Genomic DNA, 11,479 nt, shown 5'->3' with positions numbered 1-11,479 from the left:
CCATCAGGCTCCCTCATCTCCCCCACAACAGAAGTTACCCACCCATCAGGCTCCCTCATCTCCCCACAACAGAAGTTACCCACCCATCAGGCTCCCTCATCTCCCCACAACAGAAGTTACCCACCCATCTGGCTCCCTCATCTCCCCCACAACAGAAGTTACCCACCCATCAGGCTCCCTCATCTCCCTACAACAGAAGTTACCCTCCCATCAGACAAACGTAAAACAAGGGATTTTCTTGGTTTCCCCACTCTGTTTTTCCAACCCCTCTGGTGAAACAGAGAACTGAGCCCTGTACTATAATATAATATAATGTGCCATTTTGCAGACACTTTTATCCAAAGCGACTTACAGTCATGCGTGCATATATATATATATATATTTTTTTTTGTGTATGGGTGGTCCCAGGGATCGAACCCACTACCCTGGAGTTACAAGCGCCGTGCTCTACCAGCTGAGCTACAGAGGACCAGGTGCAGACACATTTATGAAAGCAAAGACAAGGTCATTATTTGTGCTCTAAACAACCTACCCTTACACACCTCTTTTGCTACCCCTGCACTTAGATTTCTGCCATGGCATTTAAATGTTTTTGTTTGACATATTCCCCCAGTCTCTGCCGCCGTTAATGTTAAGGAAGTCTAACCGTGAAATCTCCATAAGACATGGGAGGGAAATCACCACAATCAGAAACCAGTAGAGAAGCCCATAAAGCCACCATGCCAGAAAAAAACATCCATTTAAGCAGATTCTGAAGACATGTCCTTAAGAACCCATGACCCATTTTCTCAGCCTATACCGCTTCCTCGGTGAGAGGACACTAAACCCCTCATTCTTCATCACGTGTTGTACTGACCTTACAAACCTTCCAGGATCAATAAAAAAGACTCCAGCAGAACCTTCTTTTTCCCCTTTAGTCTCCACCAGGAACCTAGAAAGTTCTCTCACCGTATATATTGGGCCCTCAGCCTGACTGGCTGTCAGCTCTGGATCCAATGAGCAGTATGAAAACGAGACCGCCTTGTCCTCCGCTCCCGCAGACTCTCCTCCCCCCTCTTCCTCATCCTCCTTTGGCACGGTACTGCCTCCTCCTCCCCAGTCTCTGCCCCCCTGCACTTCCCCCCTTATCAGTGCCTCTTCCCCAATGACAGGCAATATTTCCTGGGATGAGCCCACCAAGCCTTTGCCCACCGGAGTCTCCGTTACTACAGAAACCTGCCTCAGCTCATGTAGCCCAGCTCCAACCCTCCCCACCACCGCTTTCTCCACGGCCTGCACACCACCACTTGGCCATGCACTACTACCGTTTAGCTCAGTTGGTAGAGCATGGCGCTTGCAACGCCAGGGTTGTGGGTTCGTTTCCCATAGAGGGACAGTATGAAAATGTATGCACTCACTAACTGTACGTCGCTCTGGATAAGAGCATCTGCTAAATGACTAAAATGTAAAACATTTACTCTCCTCCCTCCTGGTACCCCTGCCATTTATTTTGCAATTCTGAGTCATCACTATTTTAGTACGGATTAGTAAGGAAAAACACTTTATTCAGTACTACTGCAGTTGCTTAATAATTCCAATAGATGGCAGCATAAGACCATGAATGACATTTCAGAAGATTAGTTTAGTTCTCTCCCTGGATACACCACCACTCCACCTCACAGGAAAACTCCTGCCTGAGCTTTTTACTGTCCCTTTCCACACTGCTAACGCAAGAGGACTGAAAACACATTACTGTGAAGTAATATAATGATGAGTCAAGTTTATTATTACCTGTTTTTATGGTCATGTTTTGAAAATATACTTCATTACTATAATGATTATCAATAAACCTGAACATTAATTCAGTCACCTCTGGTCGATAAAAACGTATTTTCCTAGTACATTGATTGTCAAATTCATCAACCAGCATCGAGCACTCTGCCTTCTCACGCAAGCGAGGGGCATGTTGAGGTAAATATGCTAACCGCGACAGTTGCATTATGTAATTTATTGGTGGGCTGGAAGATGCAGTGTTTTTTCTTTTCTAATCAGAGGCTATTTACTCCCAATATGAGATAATTTTATATAGAAAGTTTTTATAATGCATGTTTACTAGGGTTGAGGTTAGAGCATCTGAGTAGGGATTATTTGGGTTCAATACCTGTCCTACCTATCAATCATATTGCTGCTTGTAGCCTATAACTGATGATCCCCACACTAGAAACACCGAAAACTATCTGTGCTAGCAAACCCTGTGTTCCACCCCTCCCCTGTGTAACCTTGAAGTTTGTTAAGAAACAAGAGAGCACACGAAAACCACTTGCAAATTTACCAAAACTAACCAACTACTTGCGGTCTGTTCGTAAGTAATAAACGGAGGCAGATTAGCCACCACAACTCTTATCGAAAGAGGCGAAATCTGCACCAACACACCCCTCACAAAAATCCCACTCACAACAAGACAAACCTTTTTCATTAACACGACCACCGCCTTGTTCATTCTGGATGCAGAGTGCAGATGTTCCCCTCTAACCTGTTCGCCGACCATGAGCAAAACTTCCTCCACACCTTTCTCCGGAACGCACCTGAAGAGACAGCGTTTCTTCTCCACTCGGTTGAGGCCATCACGCCGCCCTAACAAACTACCCCTACTCCCCCCTAAACTCTAAACGATAAACAGTGGAAACCAACAAACAAACCCTCCACCATGAGAAAATACATTCATAAAATACGCAAGAACCAAAAGAAAAAAGAATAGTATCCCTCCTCACGAACCACAAAAATCTCACACAACCAACTTCTTCTTCTATGATATAATGGCGGTCCACAAACCAACGTTAAAGGTGCATGCCGCCACCTACTGTGCTGGAGTGTGTGGTCAATCACGGTTTCCAACATTTCTAAATCCTCCTTCCTAACTCAGTACTTCTGAGAAAATAAAGAAGAGCCCTACTAATTTCTAGTAGACCCTCCCCCATCCCCAAAATCCCTTCCAAACCCCCCCAACCCCGTCCAACCTCAATGACACTACACTTCAATCTTTCCCTCTCTTCAACATACTTACAACAATATAACAACACATGCTCCACCGTTTCATCGACCGTACCTTCCAGACACGAACCATTCACATGCTTGCCAACCAGATGTAATGACGAGTTCAATGTACAATGTCCTAAGCGCAATCGAGTAAACACCACCTCTTCCTTCCTAATCTGACTTTTGAATCTTGGTCCATCGACCTTTCTGTAAAACTGTCAACTATTCATATAAATGCCGGCCCTTGTGCTCAGAGTACCATCTCTTCTGCCACACATCTATCAAAATGGCTCTGATCTTACATTTGGCCTCACCTGTACCCAGTGGAACATTAATATAAATTATATCTTGTTTCAAAGCTCTTTTAGCTAACTGGTCTACAATTTCATTCCCTTCCACACCAGAATGTTCTGGGACACAGCAGAATGTCACTACTACACCCATTCTCTCAATTCTCCATAATAACATTAATACCTCCAATAGCAGGTCACTCCTATTAGATTTACCAGATGATAAACTATTCAATACAGACAAAGAATCTGAGTATACTATAATTCTAACAGGTTGTACGTCCTCCACCCACTGGAGGGCAACTATTATCACCAACAGTTCAACTGAGTATACTGACAGTTCATCTGTTAGTATCTTACATATCTGCACATCAAATTCAGGAACGTAAACGCCTGCTCCTGTGAGCCCACTATCTGGGTCCTTGGATCCATTTGTCAAAAGCGGTAAAAAAGTATAAAAACTTCTACCAATGTAATTGTCAACCAGTTTCACTATATCACTGACTTCTGACCAATCTTTCCTTTTCTCTACCAAGATTAGATCAACAACAGGGTCTGGGAGTAACCATGGAGGAACATCCCCTATCACCACAGAAGGGCCAACCTCCAACTCCCTCCAACCACTCTCATCAGCAAGCTTTCCAACTGTCCAACCAAAACCACTGCCTTGTCTACTAGTATATTCCCAACAGTCATCTAGAACAGTAGCAGTGGGATGCTCAACCTCACAGCCTTTCAACCTAACCCAATGAGATAATGACAATTTTTTACGCCGTACATACAAAGGCATCTCACCTGCCTCCACCAGTAAGGCACATACAGATGTTGATTTAAATGCACCAATACATATCCTTAAAGCTATATACTGGATTCTGTCCAGCTTCTGAAGCCAAGTCGTTACCTCTGTTCCATAAACTGTACACCAGTAATCAATTGTCGTCCTGATCAGAGCTCTATAAATATCCATCAACAATTGTCTGTCAGCACCCTATTCATAACCAGAGACCCACACAACCAACTACCACGAAAGTTAATGAATGAGAGACAGAGACATCGTTACAACACTGTAAATAGCCTTAATATAACGGTTCTTCTTCTTTGGAGTTTAACGGCGGTTGACATCCAATATGTTGCATTACCGCCCCCAACTGTACTATAATATGAATCCATTATACTTTGTGATACAACATGGGAAAAGGGTTATTTATAATAATACAAAAAACACCCTTACAACTAACCCTACACTCATTAAATACCCACTACCCCATTCCACTACTTTGACCCTATCTGCTCCTGCACCATGCCAACGGCCTGGGAGGACGGGACACCACCACTCAACACAACCTGTAACTCTTTGAAGTCTAATCTTGTATGCCCAAATACTTCTCTGCAGCTGCCACCACAACATCTATTTTCTGTGATTTACGTTCCATTTCTGCTGTACAATTGATAACCATTGCTATGAACTCTAAGAAGCTAACTTTACTGAAGCATATATCACTCGTTGGCCTATCCCTCTGTGCTGGCACAAATCTACTACTCACAGGGATCCTCTCAGGATCTCTCACCATTGACCCATCCTCCTCTACTTTCTTCACTGTCTCAGCATATGACACCTTCTGCACTACTCTGACTCTAGCCACCTCAACCTGCCTCTCTCGCACTGGACACTTCCAATCCCCAGCAACATGGGCATCCCAACAGTTGACACACAACTTTATCCACCGAAACTACACAATCCTCTATCCCATACCCTCCTGCACACTTCCCACATCTTGGAATCTCCCTACTACAAACTGCTGCAACATGACCATAAATGCTGCACCTGAATCAGCGCAGTGGATTTGCCACAAAAGCTCTAACAGGATAACTGATATATCCTAACATGACTTTATTGGGTAAAGACTCAAAACTCAAAAGGACTGACAGTGACTCCTCTGTTTCACCACGTTCACCACCGGGTCTACGTCCCACCAAACGGCGGGAATCACAAACACCAGGAATCTTCAACTTGAATTTCTCGACCTCCACACTTAACGCTACCCCAGAAATCACTCCTTTCAATGGTGCCCTGTTCCTAAGAGCAAAGCAAGAAACAGATCTTGACCCAAGTTGCGTGACACGGAGCGCCCACTCCCTCTGGTCAGAAGAAACACAAACAAATATCACAAGTCCACTACAGGTTACCTTCACTGATTCAACTGCACCCAACTCCTTTCCCACCCACCCTGAAACCACAAATGAATCTGCCAAAAGGAATGGATCCACTTTCTCCTACAATGTAATTCCTACTGCACCAGATTCTTCTTTATCATGTCCATTGATGCCAGGCTCTGGTTCTGAGCTCTTCACCACACCTTCTACCTCACTTAACTCTCCCTCATTCATTTCCATTTCACCTCCAGAACTCAGTCTGGCGAATGGCTCACTCTGTTTGCACTTGAATTATAACATTTGATTTTGATTTTGATTTATTTTTATGTCTCCATTCCTTTTAAACTTTTGTGAGTGTAACATTTACTGTTAATTTCTGATTTGTTTATTATTTATTTCACTTGCTTTGGTAGTGTAACATATGTTTCCAATGCCAATAAAGCCCATTTAATTGAATCGAGAGAGAGAGCTCCCTGTTAATGTATAGCAGACATGAGTCGCTCATGGTTACTCATGGTTATGTGAAGAGGTAGAGCCGCTTGCGACTTTAAATCAGTCAGAACAATAGGGAATGTCCTTTTGGTCAAGATTATGTTTTCTCCCGCAGTAGACCCGGGTTCATAACCAGTCAGTTACATTAAGACGTCTATTCTCTGAAAGGGGTCCAGACAGCCTGTTCCCAACAGTGGGGTTGGATAGGGGCCCCTCTCCCTCTCTCTCTGACTGGAGGAGAGAAGTGAAATTATGCCTCTCCTCTGGTCAACAATACTCACCTTGAGAGACTCCACAGCCTTTTGGAGCTCCTTCAGCTCCTTCTCTCTCTCCTGGAATCTCTGCTGGACCTTCTGCTGACTCATCCCCAGCTGCCTCTGTGGAGAATCACTCTTCAATGAGCTATCAAACTTTATTTGTCCAGTAGAACAATAGTATAGTAATGGGACATAGAGGAAGGTCTAAAATGGTGATACATTTGGATCAAACTCAATATACTCCAGGTTTGTGTTCATATTTGTTCTGCAGAGGATTGATTTCATTTGAATGAGCTCATATTCAAACAGCCTTAGTTCCTACTGTATCTGGAATTCTTTGATTATCAGACAGTAACCAACAAGTTGTTCTGGCCTTACCTGTTTCTCAGTCCTCTCTGCTGCAGCTGACACTGTTTCATGGCCTTTATGTTGATCCATTGTACACCGATAACAGATACATTGCTGATCGGTACGACAGAAAACCTCCAGTAGTTTGTCATGATGAGAGCAGATCTTCTCCTGTAGTTGTGTGGTGGCTTTGACCAGCATGTGCTTCTTGAAAGCAGGAGATTCATAGTGAGGTTGGAGGTGAGTTTCACAGTAAGAGGCCAGACACACCAGACAGGACATGAGGGCTTTCTGCTTTCTGGTCCCAGTGCAGACATCACACGCCACATCTCCAGGTCCAGCATAGCACAGAGCAGGAGGGGGAGCAGCCTGGAGTCCTGTCTTCTTCAGTTTCTCGTCACCATCTCAGCCAACATGGTATTTATCCTCAGATTAGGCCTTGGGGTAAAAGTCTCTCTGCACGGAGGACAGCTATAGACCCCTTTCAGAACATCCTGATCCCAGCAGCCCTCAATACAGCTCATACAGTAACTGTGTCAACAGGGGATGGTGACTGGCTCATTCAGTAGATCCAGACAGACAGAACTGGTCCTGGTCCAGCAGAACTCCCTGCTGAGCCATTTGGATGGTTGTTCACTCTCACACAGACAGACGACACAGAGACTCAGATCAGTTTCGTTTCCACAGAAGTGAGTTTTTGGGAGGGCGAGGACTTTCTGGATCTGACAGATAGGTGAGGTTGGAGGGAGGGAGGGAGGGATAGAGAGAGAGAGAACTGCGTTCAACATGGAGAGGGAGACAAATATTTTAGTTTCTAGGTTAGGGCCCTTCATTTGGAATAAATCTAACAAATATGAGTTGTTAGAATATATAAAGGGTAACAGTTCCTATGAAGTACATATTATAATTATTTTAATAAGCTTCATCATGCCTTATAATACACTTATGTGTTATAACACTGATTATAAGTGTCTATAATAATTAATAAGTGTTTGTAATGGGGGGGGGGGGGGGGGGGGGGGGTTGATATTGATACAATATACTGTAGTTTAAATGAATACTGTATGTATTGACTGATCATTGAGAATGAGGTAATACTTTACATTACAGTGTGGTTATTACTGTTAGGCCTAGGGTCAGGGTTAGAGTTCCTACATTCAGCAGTAACCCTAACCCTAGCCATATCTAGGACTAAAAAGAGAAGACGTTTTATAATCAGAGTTCTTTGTATCTCTTCTTAGTCAGACAGAAACCCCCCACATCTTATAGGTGGATGGCGTTATGAACATATCCAATGAATTATTTCTGCAACCAGATGAAATGAAACTGCCTTTCAGCAGGAAAAGCTTCTCTAATAATCCTAACCATTGCTGGGTGTCTTCAGAGACTGAGGTATAGAGACACACTGTCAAGTCAAATCATCTGGCTGTGCTTTCATGTCAAAACATGTATTATTTTCTATTCATAAAATTCTATTGTATTATATTCTTTGATAACATATTATATCGAAAGGCTCCACTCTGTATAGTGTTAATGATGACTGTTTGTTCTGTACATTGATTGCATGGTTAGGACTATCTCACTGTATTCACTGTTTAAATCCCAAGAGACCAGGAGATCTAAAGGAAGCCTTCAACACTGTATCCCTTCATCCAGTCATAGTAAACAACCTCTGTCTGTATGTCTGTATGTCTGTCTGTCTGTAAACACAGCCAACTTTTCTGCGGTGGTTGTTGTTGCTATCAGTGCTGCACAGCTATTTTCAGGTCTCTCCAGAGATGGTAGATCGGGTTCAACTCCAGGATCTGGCTGGACCACTCAAGGACATTCAGAGACTTGTCCCGAAGCCACTCCTGCGTCTTGGCTGTGTGCTTAGGGTTGTTGTCTTGTTGGAAGTTGAACCTTCGCCCCAGTCTGAGATCCTGAGTGCTCTGAAGCAGGTTTTCATCAAGGATCTCTCTGTACTTTGCTCTGTTCATCTTTCCCTCGATCCTGGCTATTCTCCCAGTCCGTGCCTCTGAAAAACATCCCCACAGCCTGATGCTGCCACCACCATGCTTCACCATAGGGATGGTTCCATGTTTTCTACAGACGTAACGCTTGGCATTCAGGCCAAAGAGTTCAATATTGGTTTCATCAGCCCAGAGAATCTTCTTTCTCATGGTCTGAGAGAACTTTAGGATCCTTTTGGCAAACTCCAAGCGGGCTGTCATGTGTCTTTGACTGAGGAGTGGCTTCCGTATGGCCACTCTACCATAAAGGCCTAATTGGTGGAGTGCTGCAGAGGTGGTTTTCCTTCTGGAAGTTTCTCCCATCTCCACAGAGGAACTCTGGAGCTCTGTCAGAGTTACCATCGGGTTCTTGGTCACTTCCCTGACCAAGGCCCTTCTCCCCCGATGCTCAGTTTGGCCAGGCAGCCAGCTCTAGGAAGAGTCTTGCTGGTTACAAACTTCTTCCATTTAAGAATGATGGAGGCCATTGTGATCTTGGGGACCTTCAATGTTGCAGAAATGTTTTGGGACCCTTCCCCAGATCTGTGCCTCAACACAATCCTGTCTCAGAGCTCTATGGACAATTCCTTCACCCTCATGGCTTGGTTTTTGCTCTGACATGCACTGTCAACTGTGGGACCTTATATAGACAGCTGTGTGCCTTTACAAATCATGTCCAATCAATTGAATTTACCACAGGTGGACTCCAATCAAGTTGTAGAAACATCTCAAGGATGATCAATGGAAACAGGATGCACCTGAGCTCAATTTTGAGTCTCATAGCAAAGGGTCTGAATACTTATGTAAATAAGGTATTTCTGTCTTGTATTTTCAATAAGTGTGTAAAAATAAAAACCTGTTTTCGCTTTGTCATTATGTGGTATTGTGGGTAGAGTGATGAGGAAAATGTTTTATTTAATCAATTTTAGAATAAGGCTGTAACGTAATAAAATGTTGAAAAGGTCAAAGGGTCTGAATACTTTCCGAATGCACTGTATGGCAGCTAGAAATCAAAACTGGATGGTCTTCAGAGATAGATGGGAGGGGCTGAGGGTAGCTGAAGGCAGGGACTAAAATCAAACAAAAGATAACTAATGTAAAATGAAGTGTCTGTGAAATGTATGTAGTATGTACATTTATAAGCTGGAAGTGGAAGCCTAAGTATTGTTGTCCATTAGTTTAGGAGGGGTGGTAGGGTTAGGGGAAAATAATAAAGAAGGAAAATATATTTAAAATAATATTTACAAAACATATAGATGGGGGATTGGAAATGATGCAGACAATTACACAGATAGAAGCCACAATATATCTGCAATATTAAAGCTGATCTACCCCCCCCCCCCACACACACACACACACACAAAACAACAACAACAACAATGCAATATTAATAATATCTGATTAAAAAACATATTTTCTGGATATCCTGTCAATTTCCTCCTTGTAGATGTTTGGTAGTTGCTCTTTCAGTTCATTTACACATTTCGTCACATGCTTCAATGTGATAATGATGCTGGGTATTGCCTCAGATCCAGGAGGAACACAGAGAGACTGGAAACTATGATATCGAGAAAGACAAAGGTTATTTGATTTCAAGCACATTTCACTGGGAAAGAGGTCTAGAGATAGTCATTGAACAGTGTTATAGTGTGGACACTATATAAACAATTCCTACTGAATAGGTCGTGTACTTAACTGCAGTATAGTATTATTACCTTACATTGGAGCATGGTTATTATGGACATTGATGTTGACCGTGACCTTTAACCTCCTGTGATGTCATCATCCTAGAGTTGGCACGGCATTAACGGGACACTACCTCATGTTGAATTGAAAGGCGTGTGGATAATCCTTGTAAAGTTACTACAATCAACATCAATGATCAGCTAATAGCTCACCCTCTTGTCAAATGTTTCCTACGGATGTATTTTGTTTGTTATGAATTTCCAGATATGAATTATGAATGTATTTTTCTTAAGGGGGGTTGCCCTATTTTAATTTTGAGCACATGCTTCTGAAAGGTCTGTGCACGACCCTGGATACACTGCTGATAGGTACAGCAGAAAACCTCCAGCAGTTTGTCATGATGAGAACAGATATTCTCCTGTAGTTGTGCAGTGGCTTTGACCAGCTGGTGTTTCTTGAAACCAGGAAATTCATAGTAAGAGGCCAGACACACCAGACAGGACATGAGGGCTTTCTGCTTTCTGGTCCCAGTGCAGACATCACACGCCACATCTCCAGGTCCAGCATAGCACAGAGCAGGAGGGGGAGCAGCCTGGAGTCCTGTCTTCTTCAGTTTCTCCACCAACTCAGCCAATATGTTATTTTTCCTCAGATTAGGCCTTGGAGTGAAGGTCTGTCTGCACTGAGGATGTCACACCCCACATCTAAAGGTCCAGCATGACAGTGAGCAGGAGAAGCAGCTTGGAGTCCTGTCTTCTTCAGTTTCTCCACCACTTAGGCGAGCACATCACTCCTGTTCAGAATAGGTCTTGGGGTGAAGGTATGTCTGCACTGCACTCAATCTGGTTTATTTAGTACCCCAGCGCAGGTTAAGTAGTGGAAAGAACATGTTGGGTTATTTTGACCCAGACAGTTTGGTTGCGTGAATAACCCAATATGTTGGGTTGTTAGTATTAACAGAACACGGGTTAATTTAACCATCAGTTGGGTATTTTTTTCTCTCATGCTTGGTTGACCTAGCAACTGGGTCTGTTCTAATGTCATGCTTGGTTGACCTAGCAACTGGGTCTGTTTTAATGTCATGCTTGGTTGACCTAGCAACTGGGTCTGTTCTAATGTCATGCTTGGTTGACCTAGCAACTGGGTCTGTTTTAATGTCATGCGTGGTTGACCTAGCAACTGGGTCTGTTTTAATGTCATGCTTGGTTGACCTAGCAACTGGGTCTGTTTTAATGTCATGCTTGGT

Source organism: Coregonus lavaretus (assembly GCF_964263955.1).
Source record: "Coregonus lavaretus genome assembly, chromosome: 21".
Lineage (NCBI taxonomy): Eukaryota > Metazoa > Chordata > Actinopteri > Salmoniformes > Salmonidae > Coregonus > Coregonus lavaretus.
Note: the sequence above shows the minus strand (reverse complement) of the source record.